Source organism: Bos taurus, chromosome 5 (genome assembly GCF_002263795.3).
Source record: "Bos taurus isolate L1 Dominette 01449 registration number 42190680 breed Hereford chromosome 5, ARS-UCD2.0, whole genome shotgun sequence".
NCBI lineage: Eukaryota > Metazoa > Chordata > Mammalia > Artiodactyla > Bovidae > Bos > Bos taurus.
Window position 1 is genome coordinate 77,653,417 of NC_037332.1, and position 17,103 is coordinate 77,670,519.

Consider the following 17,103-nt stretch of genomic DNA (forward strand, 5'->3'; position numbering starts at 1 on the left):
ATTTGAAGAGACAGGCTCCTCTGTGTTCACCTAGTCAATATTGAGAGAGAGAGAGGAAATGGATTTTGTCAGATGTATGGGAGCTAGGTCCAAACATGCCACATGCCACTTCTTCTCATAATCCACTGGGCATCAATAGTTTCCTGGCCCCACACATATGTAAAGGGGTTGAGAAGGGTTATCTTCCGATAGACCGAGGAAGAAAATAAAATGAGGTGGTGAGTACACAGGGCTATCTCTGCCACAGAAGTCAGCAACATTCAGATCTTATCACACAAACAGATGAGAAATTATTTACAGCAAGTCTCAAGGTTTCATAACTGTAATAGACTATGTCCTTATTCAAAAGTATTTGTTGTCCCTCACCATGAAATAATTATACATCCTGGACCCACTGACACCAAGCCTCACTGTTCCTCTTTGTAGGACCACACATCCCCAGAGCAGCCATCTGACTGGGTTTGGAAATGTGTGAGGTATGACATGCATCCCTTTCAAGCAGAAGCTTTAAGATGTGTCATGTTTCCACCTTTTTTCTCCCTCAGAGAGGGACTGCTCCTTCAGCTCATGTCTCAGAATGACACTGACGTATTAATAGAGTCTTAAATTTTCTGCAATGGAGGTACAGCATGAGAGACTTAAACCTTTGTTGTTTCAAGTCTCTAAAATGCTGAAGTTTGAAGAAAATTTAATGGGTTCATAAACGTTTCACAAAACAATGAAAATCAAGAAATCAAGACGATTTGGCTATCTAATTTATCTAATTATTTCCAAAGTTTCAGACAAAAGGAGTCTTACAGCAAAAGGATTTTTATCATTCTCATTTTGCTTTTCTAAAGTCTAAGTCTCTTTGCTGTTATTTTAAGCAAATTCTCCTTAGGTATTCACCTAGGATGGAAAACAATCATATTTCATATAATACTTTAGTTACAATTACTGATTATACAAGGCCACAGAGTAGCAAGAGATCAGTGTACAGTGTACCATGAAATCAAATCAATAAATATGTTTTCTCCGTGCAAGGCACTGCATTAGATACCATCAGAGTGGTTCAGATGGTAAAGTGTCAGCCTGCAATGTGGGAGACCTGGCTTCAATCCCTGAGTCAGGAGATCCTCTACAGAAGGAAGTGGTAGCCCATGCCAGTATTCTTGCCTGGAAAATCCCATGGACAGAGGAGCCTGGTAGGCTATATATAGTCCATGGGGTTGCAAAGAGTAGGACACGACTGAGTGACTTCACTTTACAAGAACCTAAAATGTCAGCTTTCTTTTCAACTAATAGCAAAATGGCCTCAAAGCCTGTAGAAACACAGAAAATAAGAAAATTAACCTCTTGAGAAACCTATATGCAGGTCAGGAAGCAACAGTTAGAACTGGACATGGAACAACAGACTGGTTCCAAATAGGAAAAGGAGTACGTCAAGGCTGTATATTGTCACTCTGCTTATTTAACTTCTATGCAGAGTACATCATGAGAAATGCTGGGCTGGAAGAAGCACAAGCTGGAACCAAGATTGCCAGGAGAAATATCAATAACCTCAGATATGCAGATGACACCACCATTATGGCAGAAAGTGAAGAGGAACTAAAAAGCCTCTTGATGAAAGTGAAAGATGAGAGTGAAAAAGCTGGCCTAAAGCTCAACATTCAGAAAACAAAGATCATGGCATCTGGTCCCATCACTTCAGGGGAAATAGATGGGGAAATAGTTTCAGACTTTATTTTTGGGGGCTCCAAAAGCACTGCAGGTGGTGATTGCAGCCATGAAATTAAAAGACGCTTGCTCCTTGGAAGGAAAGTTATGACCAACCTAGATAGCATATTCAAAAGCAGAGACATTACTTTGCCAACAAAGGTCTGTCTAGTCTAGGCTATTGTTTTTCCAGTGGTCATGTATGGATGTGAGAGTTGGACTGTAAAGAAAGCTGAGCGCCGAAGAATTGATGCTTTTGAACTGTGGTGTTGGAGAAGACTCTTGAGAGTCCCTTGGACTGCAAGGAGATCCAACTAGTCCATTCTAAATGAGATCAGTCCTGGGTGTTCCTTGGAAGGAATGATACTAAAGCTGAAACTCCAGTCTTTTGGCCATCTCATGCGAAGAGTTGACTCATTGGAATAGACTCTGATGTTGGGAGGGATTGGGGGCAGGAGGAGAAGGGGACGACAGAGGATGGTATGGCTGGATGGCATCACTGACTTAATGGACTTGAGTCTGAGTGAACTCCAGGAGTTGGTGATGGACAGGGAGGCCTGGCGTGCTGCAATTCATGGGGTCGCAAAGAGTCGGACACGACTGAGCGACTGAACTGAACAGGTTTTTTTCAAATCCATTGAACAAATAAAACTCTGTGGATGATAGCCACCAAATTTCATGATAAATTATAATAATACTTTTAATTCTCCTTCATTTCCAACCTTTTGGTTTTCTCAAAACGATTCTAAAACTTCTCATGAATGGAAATACTACAAATCTCATGTATTTTCTATGCACAGTGCCAGACAGTGGGGACTGCAAAGATCCTTTTCTTTGGGAATGAATCATCTGCTTAGGACAGAAATTTACATAAATAAAAACTGGAAAACTACAATATAGAATGTAATTGTCTGTACATTAGGAAATTGAGTTTTTCTCCTTCCCATAAAACCATAAGGGTATATTCAGATATTTACCACCAACCTCTTTGAACCTGGGCTTCCCTGGTGGCTCAGCTGGTAAAGAATCCACCTGCCATACGCGAGACCTGGGTTTGATCCCTGGGTCGGGAAGATCCTCTGGAGAAGGGAATGGCTATCCACTCCAGTATTTTGGCCTGGAGAATTCCCTGGACTATAGTCAATAGGGCTGCAAAGAGGCAGACACGAATGAGAGACTTTCATTTTCAATAACTTTTCCTTGAACCTAATAGTTAATGTACAGTTTCCTCTTCTACACTGATATCTTTAAATTCTCCTTTATTTGGAATGGAATAAATTTAACTAGATCTAACAAGCATACATTGGCAATTTTTCATTTGCAGCAGCTAATTAAAAACAGCTGCAACATTAGTCTTTGTAAACAGAATGCATCTTAGAGCAATTACTATCATAATTCCACCAGACTCCAGGGTCTTACAGTGGAGAAACATCAGCAAATACCTTTTCCCCTGCAATCTGCTGCAGGGACTTCTAGCTTTGCTTTTGTTTTGGCTAATTTGATAAGGTACAAATAAATGTAAAGAGACAAATTTAACGACACTAAGTTTGACTCTTTGTGACCCCAAGGACTGTAACCCACAAAGGGTCCTCTGTCCATGGAAATCTCCAGGCAAGAATACTAGAGTGGGTTGCCATTCCTTTCTCCAGGGAATCTTCCCAACACAGGGATCGAACCCGGGTCTCCCAAATTATAGGCAGATTCTTAACCATCTGAGCCACCAGGAAAGCCCAAAATTATATAGGTCAGTGTCTTTTTTTCTGTTAGAATTATAACAAGTATATCCCAGTAATAAGCAAAATTTGCTAAGAAAATTGAATTATGTTCCAAAAGCCAGTAAGTAAAAAATATTTTCTTTATAATTAGCTTAGCTGACTTTGAAAATGTCCTAAAATAGAATCCTTCCTATAATGCATAAGATAACCAGCTGTCGTGTAGCATTTATATGCATAAAATGAAGGGCTCCTAATAGTAACTCCAAATGATTTCAAATGTTAATTAGAGAAAAAATCAAGTCTAAAAATAATTATTTTCATTTTATAGCCAGAATGACTATACATCATGGCAGAGGATGAGATGTTTAGGTAGCATCACCAACTCAATGGACATGAATTTGAGTAAACTCTGGGAGACAGTGGAGGACAGAAGAGTCTGATGTGCTACAGTACACTGGATTGCAAAGAGTCAGACACAACTTAGCAACTGAACACATACACACAGCATTCAATTTGACAAATTAATAAAAAGTGGAATCTTTTATAAACAACTCTTTAGTTCTTTTATACATCTGTTCATGTGCCAAAAATATTTCTAAATTCACTTCTGATTCTACTGTGAAAGATAATATTTCAGCTTCTGGGTAAAGATGGATTAAAACCATTATTTTTCTACCTCCTGAAACTCCTCTAAAGCTACAGTAGAAAAAAAAATTTTATATGTGTATGTAAATATAGATACATATACACACACACAAATATAAAAGAATGTGATAGGAAGCAACAGCAACAATCTGTTAAAAGCTGGGATACACAGGAATGAGGAGTCACTGACATCCCAGACTGAGAAAGCAAACATCTCTTAATAACATTATGGTAAGGATTACATGAGATAATGGATGTTAAAAAAAATGTTCAATAAATGCAGTTTTATTATTAATAAAATGTTTATAAATGGTGACCTTTTGGAAGATGGCATGATATTTGATTTAGCAGGAAACCTATGAGGAAAAGGTAACCTCTTGATACCAGTTGTGAGTTACTGAAGGAAAGGCTCTATTATAGACTCCTCTGCTGGTGCTGCTGCTGCTAAGTCGCTTCAGTCATGTCCAACTCTGTGCAACCCCATAGACGGCAGCCCACCAGGCTCCCCCGTCCCTGGGATTCTCCAGGCAAGAACACTGGAGTGGGTTGCCATTTCCTTCTCCAATGCATGAAAGTGAAAAGTGAAATGGAAGTCGCTCAGTCGTGTCCGACTCTCAGCAACCCCATGGACTGCAGCCTACCAGGCTCCTCCGTTCATGGGATTTTCCAGGCAAGAGTACTGGAGTGGGGTGCCATTGCCTTCTCCATAGACTCCTCTAGGGGACTGTGTACCTGCAGCAGGATGAGGGTAACCTTGCGTAGGAAACCCTTCGCAGAAGGGAATGAGGAGACCCAAGGGAAAAGTATCTTCGGAAATCTGATAAAGGTCAGAAACAAAAAATATGACCACGGGAATTATCAAGAGAAGGGCCTCACTCCAGAATCATAAGTAGATGTGTACCAGGTACCTATCTTAAGGCATCTGAGTCCCTCTTTAGATGGACAGCTGAGTGCAGCTGGTGCTCTTCCAGAAGATATCAGAAAAGACACCCACACATCCACGAGGAAGGTGGGAAAGCAGACCTGGAAGACAAATCTCAGTGGCTGACCTCAAGGTCCAGACAGAAATCCTCAGGGTTCTCTGAGCACACTAGAGCTATCAGGTCAAACTAATAGCTCTGAAGCACTGAAGCCCACATCTGGACATCACCAGCTGTGCACTGAATAAGGGAAAGGATGAATTTGGAAAGAAATTCTGGTCTGGGCTCAGTGAATATACAGGGCTTTGCTTCTTTGCCTGGTAGAGGGGAATCCTCCACTTTAGGTTCCCCTTTAGTCCTACTACAAAAATATGGATTACTTCAGCCTAATACACAAACTGCATATATACATATATTTTTAAAATTCAGTATTTTAGCTATTAAAATATTTTGCTTATATTCATAATTTTAGTATCAAGAAAGTAGAAATTTAAATTCCTTTACTATTTAACCTACTGTTGGGATTTAGTACATGCTATCTGAAAATATGGTACCTTGGTATATCAAATATTTTAGGATATAGGAGTTTGAGAAAATGACAGAGTCAGGGAAAGTCATAAAATTCTCATGTGAGACATGCCCTTCTTACATAGGTAGAAAGGCACATGCTTCATTCTGGACACAGAGGGACCCAGAAGAATGCAAAGAAACAGTCCTTGCTAAGTTTCCCCCAGCTTACTTCAGTAATCTCATACTCTAACCCACCATATTTCTCCACAAATGTTCACACTTCATCAGACTTACTCAAAATACTGAGTATTATCAAAAACCCTCAGGTATAATAGTTTCTTCGGGTCTTCACTTCCTGATAAACATATCACATAAAATGTATGTTTAATAAATTTGTATTCTTTTCTCCTGTTAACCTGTCTGTTAGTTTAATTTTCAGACCCTGTCAGGGACCCTAAGAGAGTCGAGGAAAGCTTCTTTTACCCCTGTACTATCCTATCATTAGATTTTAAGCACCGGCACAAATAGGAAAAAAAATAATTTACTTCAAAATATGTTTTACCTATTTTAAGAAGGGGTCAATATTTTCTGTTAGCTTTAACTTTAGTTAATATGGATTGATAAAAACACCAATAACACAAAGTTTCTATCTTGCAATGCGCACATCATCTAGAAATTGCTTTTATCATTTATTTAAAATGTAAGTATTTTCTTGGAATTGTTTCTGGTGGAAATGGCATCCGGAATCTTGTGTAAATGGGTTTCTCTGCAGAATTGCTTTATCACTTGAGGTGTGGCCTGCGGTTTCTATAAAGGCATAAACAGATTACACAGAAAAATGCAAAGCACAATCCGTTCACTTGTGGAGTAATCCCTCTTAAAGAATTATTTACTTTTCAGTGGGCTTAAAATAACTATGAAGTACTTCGCATTCTACTGGTTAATATTTTACACTCTCCAAAGCTTATTCCTGTCATATGCAGAAAGAAGTGGCTGCTTTCTGTTACAAACGGTGTGCTGCTTTATCTAAGAAACAACGATTTTAGTGGAAATGAAGCCCCTTACACACAATGCAAGACAAAGCCTCACCCATCCCAGGGGAAAGGTTTGAATTGAGTGACCCCCAGATGCCAGCCTGCAGTGCTATAGGACAGTCACCGCAGTAACAGAGCAACTCCCTACATCAGCAGTAGGGAGGGCTACCTGCTTTTTACCAACCTGACCAGTTCCCAGGCTCCTGCACAGATGTAGAGACAATCAGGGCTTCCCCAGTGGTGCAAGTGGTAAATTACCAGCCTGCCACTGCAGGAGATGTAAGGGACGCAAGTTTGATCCCTGGGTCAGGAAGATTCCCCTGGAGAAGGGCATGTCAATCCATTCCACTATTCTTGTCTGGAGAATCCCTTGGACAGAGAAGCCTGGCGGGCTATGGTCCACAGACTCGCAAAGTGTTGGACAAGATTGAGTCAGCTTAGCATGCATGCACGAGAACCAAACCTGCCTGACTTCTTAATATTTCGAAGTCATGAGATTCATGCTTTTGTGGTCTGTCTACTAGACAGTATATCCTGGAGTACTGAAGTTAATCAAATTTAAATAAAATCCAATCTTAAATTTCTGTAAATCAGAGGTTGATTTGCTGACCTGGCAAACAGATTAGTTCCATTTAACCCTGGTCCTGCCCTATGTCACCTTTTTGTCCTTTTCCCAGGAACTGAACCTTAAGTCCCAGTGAGAACTGCAGTCAAGACTTATAATCACAACAGGCAGGCAGCCACCACTGCAGTCAGTGGATAATACTTTCGCCATGACCTGCTCTTTTTAAAGCTCCTGCTTTGATCTCTTTGATGCTGAGCCCATTCTCTCATTTAGGCTGTGTACAATGGTGATCTCTTGATATTATGAACCAGAATTGCTCTGAGTTCTGAGTGACACACAGAAGTTATTCTTCCCCTCAAGCAGCCTTCTACACAAATTAAAGATACGACTAAATCTAAATAACTAAATGAAATTACAGCTATACCAGGAAGAGTATAATTCAGGTAATACAGACTACAAGTGGTTTAGTAGTTCATATCCCTAGAAATAACTTTTGTGCATTTTCTCTATAAAATTAAACAAGCAAACCAAAAAATGCCCACCATCACAAACCATATTATCATATATATATATATGTCTACTTTGTAAACTGGATCATCATATGTATACAATTCTGCAATCTAAATTTTCATTGATATACATTCTAAACACATCTATATCATTATTTATAACAGCTGCAAATAACTTCACTAATCATTAATGCTGTTTCCAAATTTTTACCATTATATGAAGTTATTTTATATAAATATTTAGACTCTTTTAAAATCACTTTTTTTTTCAATATATTTTTACTTTTGATTCCCTTAAATAAAAACTCAGCTCCTTCCCTCTTCTCCTTTGCCATCCTCACTTCTCCAGCCAGAAAACCAGGGTTAGCATCCCAGTGGACAGGTTTGAATCTTTTCCCTTGCCTGTAAGACTGTAAACACTCACTACAAATTGGCACTTGCCATCTACCTCCACAAGGATCTAATTAAGAGCCGCTGCAGTTGCTGACCTTCAACACCCTCTGAAAGGAGTTCAGGGTGGTGATCAGGAATGAGGCACTCTGTGCTCTGGGAAATACTGGCAGAACAGGTCTTCAGATAGCTATTCTCAGGAGACTACTTTATGAGTCCAATTCTTAACATCTCCTAGTATCTAGAAAAGCACTAAAATCCTTCAGTGGTGTCTCCTCCTCATGTCTAGCAGTAACTTTCACAAAACTAGCAGAAACCTTCTACAAAAAGATGTGTGCCTGATTGCATGTACTCCCCCTTTACCAAAATTACATATACACTGACCTTCCCTCCTATCTCTTTGGAGCAGTTTCTCAGAGCTACCTGAAATGCTGTCTCCTTGGCTACAATCCTCAGCTCCATTCAGTCGCTCAGTTGTGTCTGACTCTGCAATCTTATGCACTGCAGCATGCCAGGCTTCCTTGTCCATCACCAACTCCTGGAGCTCGCTCAAACTCATGTCCATCAAGTCGATGATGCCATCCAACCAGCTCATCCTCTGTCATCCCCTTCTCCTCCTGCCTTCAATCATTCCCAGAATCAGGGTCTTTCCCAACGAGTCAGTTCTTTGTATCAGGTGGCCAAAGTACCTGCGCTTCAGCTTCAGCATCAGTATTTCCAATGAATATTCAGGACTGATTTCCTTTAGGATTGACTGGTTTGATTTCCATGCAGTCCAAGGGACTCTCAAGAGTCTTCTCCAGCACCACAGTTCAAAAGCATCAATTCTTTGGTGCTCAGCTTTCTTTATTGTCCAACTTTCACATCCATACATGACTACTGGAAAAACCATAGCTGTGACTAGATGTACCTTTGTTGGCAAAGTAATGTCTCTGCTTTTTAATATGCTGTCTAAGTTTGTCATAGCTTTTCTTCCAAGGAGCAGTTCAGTTCAGTTCAGTTCAGTCGCTCAGTTGTGTCCGACTCTTTGCGACCCCATGAATCGCAGCACGCCAGGCCTCCCTGTCCATCACCAACTCCTGGAGTTCACTCAAACTCATGTCCATCGAGTCAGTGATGCCATCCAGCCATCTCATCCTCTGTCGTCCCCTTCTCCTCCTGCCCCCAATCCCTCCCAGCATCAGAGTCTTTTCCAATGAGTCAACCCTTTGCATGAGGTGGCCAAAGGACTGGAGTTTCAGCTTTAGCATCATTCCTTCCAAAGAATACCCAGGACTGATCTCCTTCAGAATGGACTGGTTGGATCTCCTTGCAGTCCAAGGGACTCTCCAACACCACAGTTCAAAAGCATCAATTCTTCGGCGCTCAGCTTTCTTCACAGTCCAACTCTCACATCCACGCATGACCACTGGAAAAACCATAGCCTTGACTAGATGGACCTTTGTTGGCAAAGTAATGTCTCTGCTTTTCAATATGCTATCTAGGTTGGTCATAACTTTGCTTCCAAGGAGTAAGCGTCTTTTCATTTCATGGCGGCAGTCACCATCTGCAGTGATTTTGGAGCCCCCAAAAATAAAGTCTGACACTGGAGCAAGTGTCTTTTAATTTCATGGCTGTAGTCACCATCTGCAGTGATTTTGGAGCCCCCCAAAATAAAGTCTGTCACTGTTTCCATTGTTTCCCCATGTATTTGCCATGAAGTGATGGGACCAGATTCCATGATCTTAGTTTTCTGAATGTTGAGTTGTAAGCCAGCTTTTTCACTCTCCTCTTTCACTTTCATCAAGAGGCTCTTCAATTCTTCTTTGCTTTTTGCCATAAGGGTGGTGTCATCTGCATATCTGAGGTTACTGATATTTCTCCCAGCAATCTTGATTTCAGCTTGCCCTCATTTTGCCCCAAATAAGACTTAGCTCACTTAAATGCACTCTCGTGTGTATTTTTTCAGTCAACAAAACAAATGCATATTAATGCTTGTCTTATAAAATTTGTTTTATATTATTTACATTTTCAAATATGTACATAGCATATTTACTCAGCAACTTGCTTATTTCACTAAAAAATAAATCCTAGAGGTCTTCCCTGGTGACTCAGTGGTAAAGATCCATCTGCCAACGCAGGAGACATGAGTCTGACCCCTGATCCAGGAAGATCCTACATGTCAAGAAGCAACTAGGCCCATTCACCACAACTATCGCGGCTGGCTCTAGACCTGTGAGCCACAACTATTGAGCCCTTGTGCTGTAACTACTGAAGCCCTCAAGCCCTAGAGCTCGTGTTCAGCAACAAGAGAAGCCACTGCAGTGAGAAGCTTGTGTACCTCAACTAGAGAGTGGCTCCTGCTCTTCACAACTATAGAAATCCATGCAGCACAAAGACCCAGTACAGCCAAAAATAAAATAAGTAAATTTAAAAAAAAATTCAGAAATTATTCCTAATCAACAGATAAAGATCTAACTCATTTTTTTATTACTTGTATAAATTCCATGGTATGGATTTTATTCAACCATTCTCTTACTGATGGGCTTTATTATTTTTTAATCCTTGACATTAAGAAAAATAACATAAAATTGACTTTGCATACATACACTTGAATCCTGGAACTTTTATTTCTTTAAGATAGATACTTTTTAACTGTAAGAAGTTTTATTTTATTAGAATAATGAGAACAGAAAACTACCCATAATATTAATATTGAAGAATATACAATTTGGCTGGAGTTTTAATTCAAACATTACTATTACTACTATTACTAAATACATTAAGTCTAAATAAATAGAAATCTAATATGTTAAAGGGGAGAAAATGCACAGTTTAAGAAAAATATACAATGTTAAAGAAAGAGAATTGTAGAAAATAAAGAACATATGCTATCTTTAAATTACTCTTACTTAAAAAGTGTGGAAAATAAAGCATTTTTTCTTTTCTATTGTAAAACATTTTTTTTTTCTTTTTTAAATTTTATTTTATTTTTAAACTTTACATAATTGTATTAGTTTTGCCAAATATCAAAATGAATCCGCCACAGGTATACATGTGTTCCCCATCCTGAACCCTCCTCCCTCCTCCCTCCCCATACCATCCCTCTGGGTCCCCAGTGCACTAGCCCCAAGCATCCAGTATCGTGCATCGAACCTGGACTGGCAACTCGTTTCTTACATGATATTTTACATGTTTCAATGCCATTCTCCCAAATCTTCCCACCCTCTCCCTCTCCCACAGAGTCCATAAGAGTGTTCTATACATGAGTGTCTCTTTTGCTGTCTCGTACACCGCGTTATTGTTACCATCTTTCTAAATTCCATATATATGCGTTAGTATACTGTATTGATGTTTTTCCTTCTGGCTTACTTCACTCTGCACAATAGGCTCCAGTTTCATCCACCTCATTAGAACCGACTCAAATGTATTCTCTTTAATGGCTGAGTAATACTCCATTGTGTATATGTACTGTAAAACATTTTTACTAGAAGCCAGGAGCACTCAATACAATAAACTTTTATGTACATGTAGGAAACTTTAAACTTATAAACACTAATGCTGCTGCTGCTGCTAAGTCGCTTCAGTCGTGTCCGACTCTGTGCGACCCCAGAGATGGCAGCCCACCAGGCTCCCCTGTCCCTGGGATTCTCCAGGCAAGAACACTGGAGTGGGTTGCCATTTCCTTCTCCAATGCATGAAAGGGAAAAGTGAAAGTGAAGTCGCTCAGTTGTGTCCGACTCTTCACGACCCCATGGACTTCAGCCTACCAGGCTCCTCCACCCATGGGATTTTCCAGCAAGAGTACTGGAGTGGGGTGCCATTGATTACTTTACAAAACAAATATCTCATTAACTCTTGGACTTGTCCTTTTTGGAAGACCATTATCATTTCTATTATAAATTTCTTAAAGGATGCCACTCTTTAATTCTTACTTCACTTATTCTCCTTATTCTGTTTATTACTATACAAAATCCTGGTGTTTATTACACTATAAAAATAATGACCTGATAATTAGAACTTTATTATAATGTTATTTCAAAACAATCAAAAGCCTGGATGTGTACTGTTACTTTATATGCTAATCAGAGGTAGCATTAATTATTCAAGAACTCAATGTTCTGATTTTAAGACTGTCTCACTCACTCCCAATATACAATTCAACTCTTACATGGCATAAAATTCATGAAAAACATAAAGCTACTCCAACATAAACAAAAACTATGATTATTAGGTCACAGATCTTAGATATATGATCTAATAATTGTATATATTATTAGTTTTTATATATTTCCCAGATAGCTTTCCCAAAAAGCTGTAATTCCCAAAAGTAATTCACATTCCCTCCAGTAAATATGAGTGTGTTCTCTTCTTAAATTCTCACCAGCACCAGGTTATCATCACTCTTTTTGCTAATCTGACAGATAAACAATAGTATTTCAACATTATTTTAATACACATTTTTCTAACTAAGACTAAGGCTGAGCCTCTTTTCATGTTTGTTGGTCATTTAGATTTCCTCTTCTGTAGAATCCTATTCCTATTTTTTGTCTTTTGTAAGACTTATTTCAGGAATGCTAAAATAGTTCATTTTGGAAATCTACTAACATAATGTACTATATCAACAAAAAGAGGAGAGACACAAAAAGACACTGAGAGATTCCCACAATATTTTGGTAAAACTCAGCAGTTAGGAAAAATAGGGAAAGCTTAAAATTTTAAATATGATAAAGACAGATTCCAACCAGTCCATTCTGAAGGAGATCAGCCCTGGGATTACTTTGGAAGGAATGATGCTAAAGCTGAAACTCCAGTCCTCTGGCCACCTCATGCAAAGAGTTGACTCATTGGAAAAGACTCTGATGCTGGGAGGGACTGGGGGCAAGAGGAGAAGGGGATGACAGAGGATGAGATGGCTGGATGGCATCACTGACTCGATGGACATGAGTCTGAGTGAACTCCGGGAGTTGGTGATGGACAGGGAGGCCTGGCGTGCTGCGATTCATGGGGTCGCAAAGAGTCGGACACGACTGATCGACTGATCTGAACTGACTGAACTGAAAGACAATTTACCAAACACAAACATCATACAAAATGATGCATCGAAATCATATCCACTAAAATCAGCAACAAAACAAGAATGACAAACATCGTCATTATAACTGAATTTTTAAGAGGTTCTATAAAAGAAAATGTATACACTTTCAGACACACTGAAACCATACTCACAGAAAACTAGTCAATCTAATCACACTAGGACCACAGCCTTGTCTCACTCAATGAAACTAAGCCATGCCCGTGGAGCAGCCCAAGATGGGCAGGTCATGGTGGAGAGGTCTGACAGAATGCTGTCCACTGGAGAAGGGAATGGCAAACCACTTCAGTATTCTTGCCTTGAGAACCCCATGAACAGTATGAAAAGGCAAAATGATAGGATACTGAAAGAGGAACTCCCCAGGTCAGTAGATGCCCAATATGCTACTGGAGATCAGTGGAGAAATAACTCCAGAAAGAATGAAGGGATGGAGCCAAAGCAAAAACAATACCCAGCTGTGGATGTGACTGGTGATAGAAGCAAGGTCCGATTCTGTAAAGAGCAATATTCATAGGAACCTGGAATGTCAGGTCCATGAATCAAGGCAAATTGGAAGTGGTGAAACAAGAGATGGCAAGAGTGAATGTTGACATTCTAGGAATCAGCAAACTCAAATGGACTGGAATGGGTGAATTTAACTCAGATGATTGTCTACTACTGTGGGCAGGAATCCCTCAGAAGAAATGGAGTAGCCATCATGGTCAACAAAAGAGTCGGAAATACAGTACTTGGATGCAATCTCAAAAACAACAAAATGATCTCTGTTCATTTCCAAGGCAAACCATTCAATATCACAGTAATCCAAGTCTATGCCCCAACCAGTAACACTGAAGAAGCTGAAGTTGAATGGTTCTATGAAGACCTACAAGACCTTTTAGAACCGACACCCAAAAAAGATGTCCTTTTCATTATAGGGGACTGGAATGCAAAAGTAGGAAGTCAAGAAACACCTGGAGTAACAGGCAAATTTTGCCTTGGAGTATGGAATGAAGCAGGGCAAAGACTAATAGAGTTTTGCCAAGAAAATGCACTGGTCATAGCAAACACCCTCTTCCAACAACACAAGAGAAGAATCTATACATGGACATCACCAGATGGTCAACACCGAAATCAGATTGATTATATTCTTTGCAGCCAAAGATGGAGAAGCTCTATATAATCAACAAAAACAAGACCAGGAGCTGACTGTGGCTCAGATCATGAACTCCTTATTGCCAAATTCAGGCTTAAATTGAAGAAAGTAGGGAAAACCACTAGACCATTCAGGTATGACCTAAATCAAATCCCTTATGATTCTACAGTGGAAGTGAGAAATAGATTTAAGTGCCTAGATCTGATAGATAGAGTGCCTGATGAACTATGGATGGAGGTTCATGACATTGTACAGGAGACAGGGATCAAGACCATCCCCATGGAAAAGAAATGCAAAAAAGCAAAATGGCTGTCTGGGGAGGCCTTACAAATAGCTGTGAAAAGAAGAGAAGTGAAAAGCAAAGGAGAAAAGGAAAGATTTAAGCATCTGAATGCAGAGTTCCAAAGAATAGCAAGAAGAGATAAGGAAGCCTTCCTCAGCAATCAGTGCAAAGAAATAGAGGAAAACAACAGAATGGGAAAGACTATAGATCTCTTCAAGAAAATTAGAGATACCAAGGGAATATTTCATGCAAAGATGGGCTTGATAAAGGACAGAAATGGTATGGACCTAACAGAAGCAGAAGATATTAAGAAGAGATGGCAAGAATACACAGAAGAACTGTACAAAAAAGACCTTCACGACCCAGATAATCACGATGGTGTGATCACTGACCTAGAGCCAGACATCCTGGAATGTGAAGTCAAGTGGGCCTTAGAAAGCATCACTACGAACAAAGCTAGAGGAGGTGATGGAATTCCAGTTGAGCTATTTCAAATCCTGAAAGATGATGCTGTGAAAGTGCTGCACGCAATATGCCAGCAAATTTAGAAAACTCAGCAGTGGCCACAGGACTGGGAAAGGTCAGTGTTTGTTCCAATCCCAAAGAAATGCAATGCCAAAGAATGCTCAAATTACTGCACAATTGCACTCATCTCACATGCAATGGCACCCCACTCGAGTACTTTTGCCTGGAAAATCCCATGGACAGAGGAGCCTGGAAGGCTGCAGTCCATGGGGTCGCTAAGAGTCGGGCACAACTGAGCGACTTCACTTTCACTTTTCCCTTTCATGCATTGGAGAAGGAAATGGCAACCCACTCCAGTGTTCTTGCCTGGAGAATCCCAGGGATGGGGGAGCCTAGTGGGCTGCCGTCTATGGGGTCGCACAGAGTCGGACACTACTGAAATGACTTAGCAGCAGCAGCAGCACATGCTAGTAAAGTAATGCTCAAAATTCTCCAATCCAGGCTTCAGCAATATGTGAACCATGAACTTCCTGATGTTCAAGCTGGTTTTAGAAAAGGCAGAGGAACCAGAGATCAAATTGCCAACATTCGCTGGATCATGGAAAAAGCAAGAGAGTTCCAGAAAAACATCTGTTTCTTCTTTATTGACTATGCCAAAGCCTTTGACTGTGTGATCACAATAAACTGTGGAAAATTTTGAAAGAGATGGGAATACCAGACCACCTGACCTGGCTCTTGAGAAATCTGTATGCAGGTCAGGAAGCAACAGTTAGAACTGGACATGGAAAACACACTGGTTCCATATAGGAAAAGGAGTACATCAAGGCTGTATATTGTCACCCTGCTTATTTAACTTATATGCAAAGTACATCATGAGAAACACTGGACTGGAAGAAACACAAGCTGGAATCAAGATTGCCGGGAGAAATATCAATAACCTCAGATATGCAGATGACACCACCCTTATAGCAGAAAATGAAGAGGAACTCAAAAGCCTCTTGATGAAAGTGAAAGTGGAGAGTGAAGAAGTTGGCTTAAAGCTCAACGTTCAGAAATTGAAGATCATGGCATCCGGTCCCACCACTTCATGGGAAATAGATGCGGAAATAGTGGAAACAGTGTCAGACTTTATTTTGGGGGCTCCAAAATCACTGCAGATGGTGACTGCAGCCATGAAATGAAAAGACGCTTACTCCTTGGAAGGAAAGTTATGACCAACCTAGATAGCATATTCAAAAGCAGAGACATCACTTTGACAACAAAGGTCCATCTAGTCAAGGCTATGGTTTTTCCTGTGGTCATGTATGGATGTGAGAGTTGGACTGTGAAGAAAGCTGAGTGCCGAAGAATTGATGCTTTTGAACTGTGGTGTTGGAGAAGACTCTTGAGAGTCCCTTGGACTGCAAGGAGATCCAACCAGTCCATTCTGAAGGAGATCAGCCCTGGGATATCTTTGGAAGGAATGATGCTAAAGCTGAAACTCCGGTCCTTTGGCCACCTCATGCAAAGGGTTGACTCATTGGAAAAGACTCTGATGCTGGGAGGGATGGGGGCAGGAGGAGAAAGGAACGACAGAGGATGAGATGGCTGAATGCCATCACTGACTCGATGGACGTGCGTCTGAGTGAACTCCGGGAGTTGGTGATGGACAGGGAGGCCTGGCGTGCTGCGATTCATGGGGTCGAGAAGAGTCTGATACGACTGAGTGACTGAACTGAACTGATACAAGAAAATAAATACTCAGTTGTTGTTGTTCAGTCATTCAGTTGTGTCCAACTCTTTGCTACCCCCATGGACTGCAACACACCAGGCTTCCCTGTCCTTCACCGTCTCTCAGAGTTTACTCAAACTCATGTCCAATGAGTCAGTGATGCCATCCAACCATCTCATCCTCTGTGGTCCCCATCTCCTCTTGCCCTCAATCTTTCGTAGCATCAGAGTCTTTTCCAATGAGTCAGCTCTTTGCATCAGGCGACCAAAGTACTGGAGCTTCAGCTCAGCACCAGTCCTTCCAGTGAATATTCAGGGTTGATTTTCTTTTGGATTGACTGGTTTGATCTTGCTGCCCAAGGGACTCTCAAGAGACTTCTCCAGCACCAAGCTGGAAGGCATCAATTCTTAGGCACTCAGTCTTTTTCATTGTCCAGCTCTCACATCCAAATGGGC

General features: G+C 40.5%; 1 protein-coding gene across 5 annotated transcripts in view; it reads right to left on the reverse strand.

Annotated features, from left to right (window-relative positions):
- BICD1 (BICD cargo adaptor 1) overlaps positions 1-17,103 on the reverse strand; it is a 250,617-nt gene that overhangs the window by 171,900 nt on the left and 61,614 nt on the right. The gene's annotated exons all lie outside the window — the stretch shown is intronic.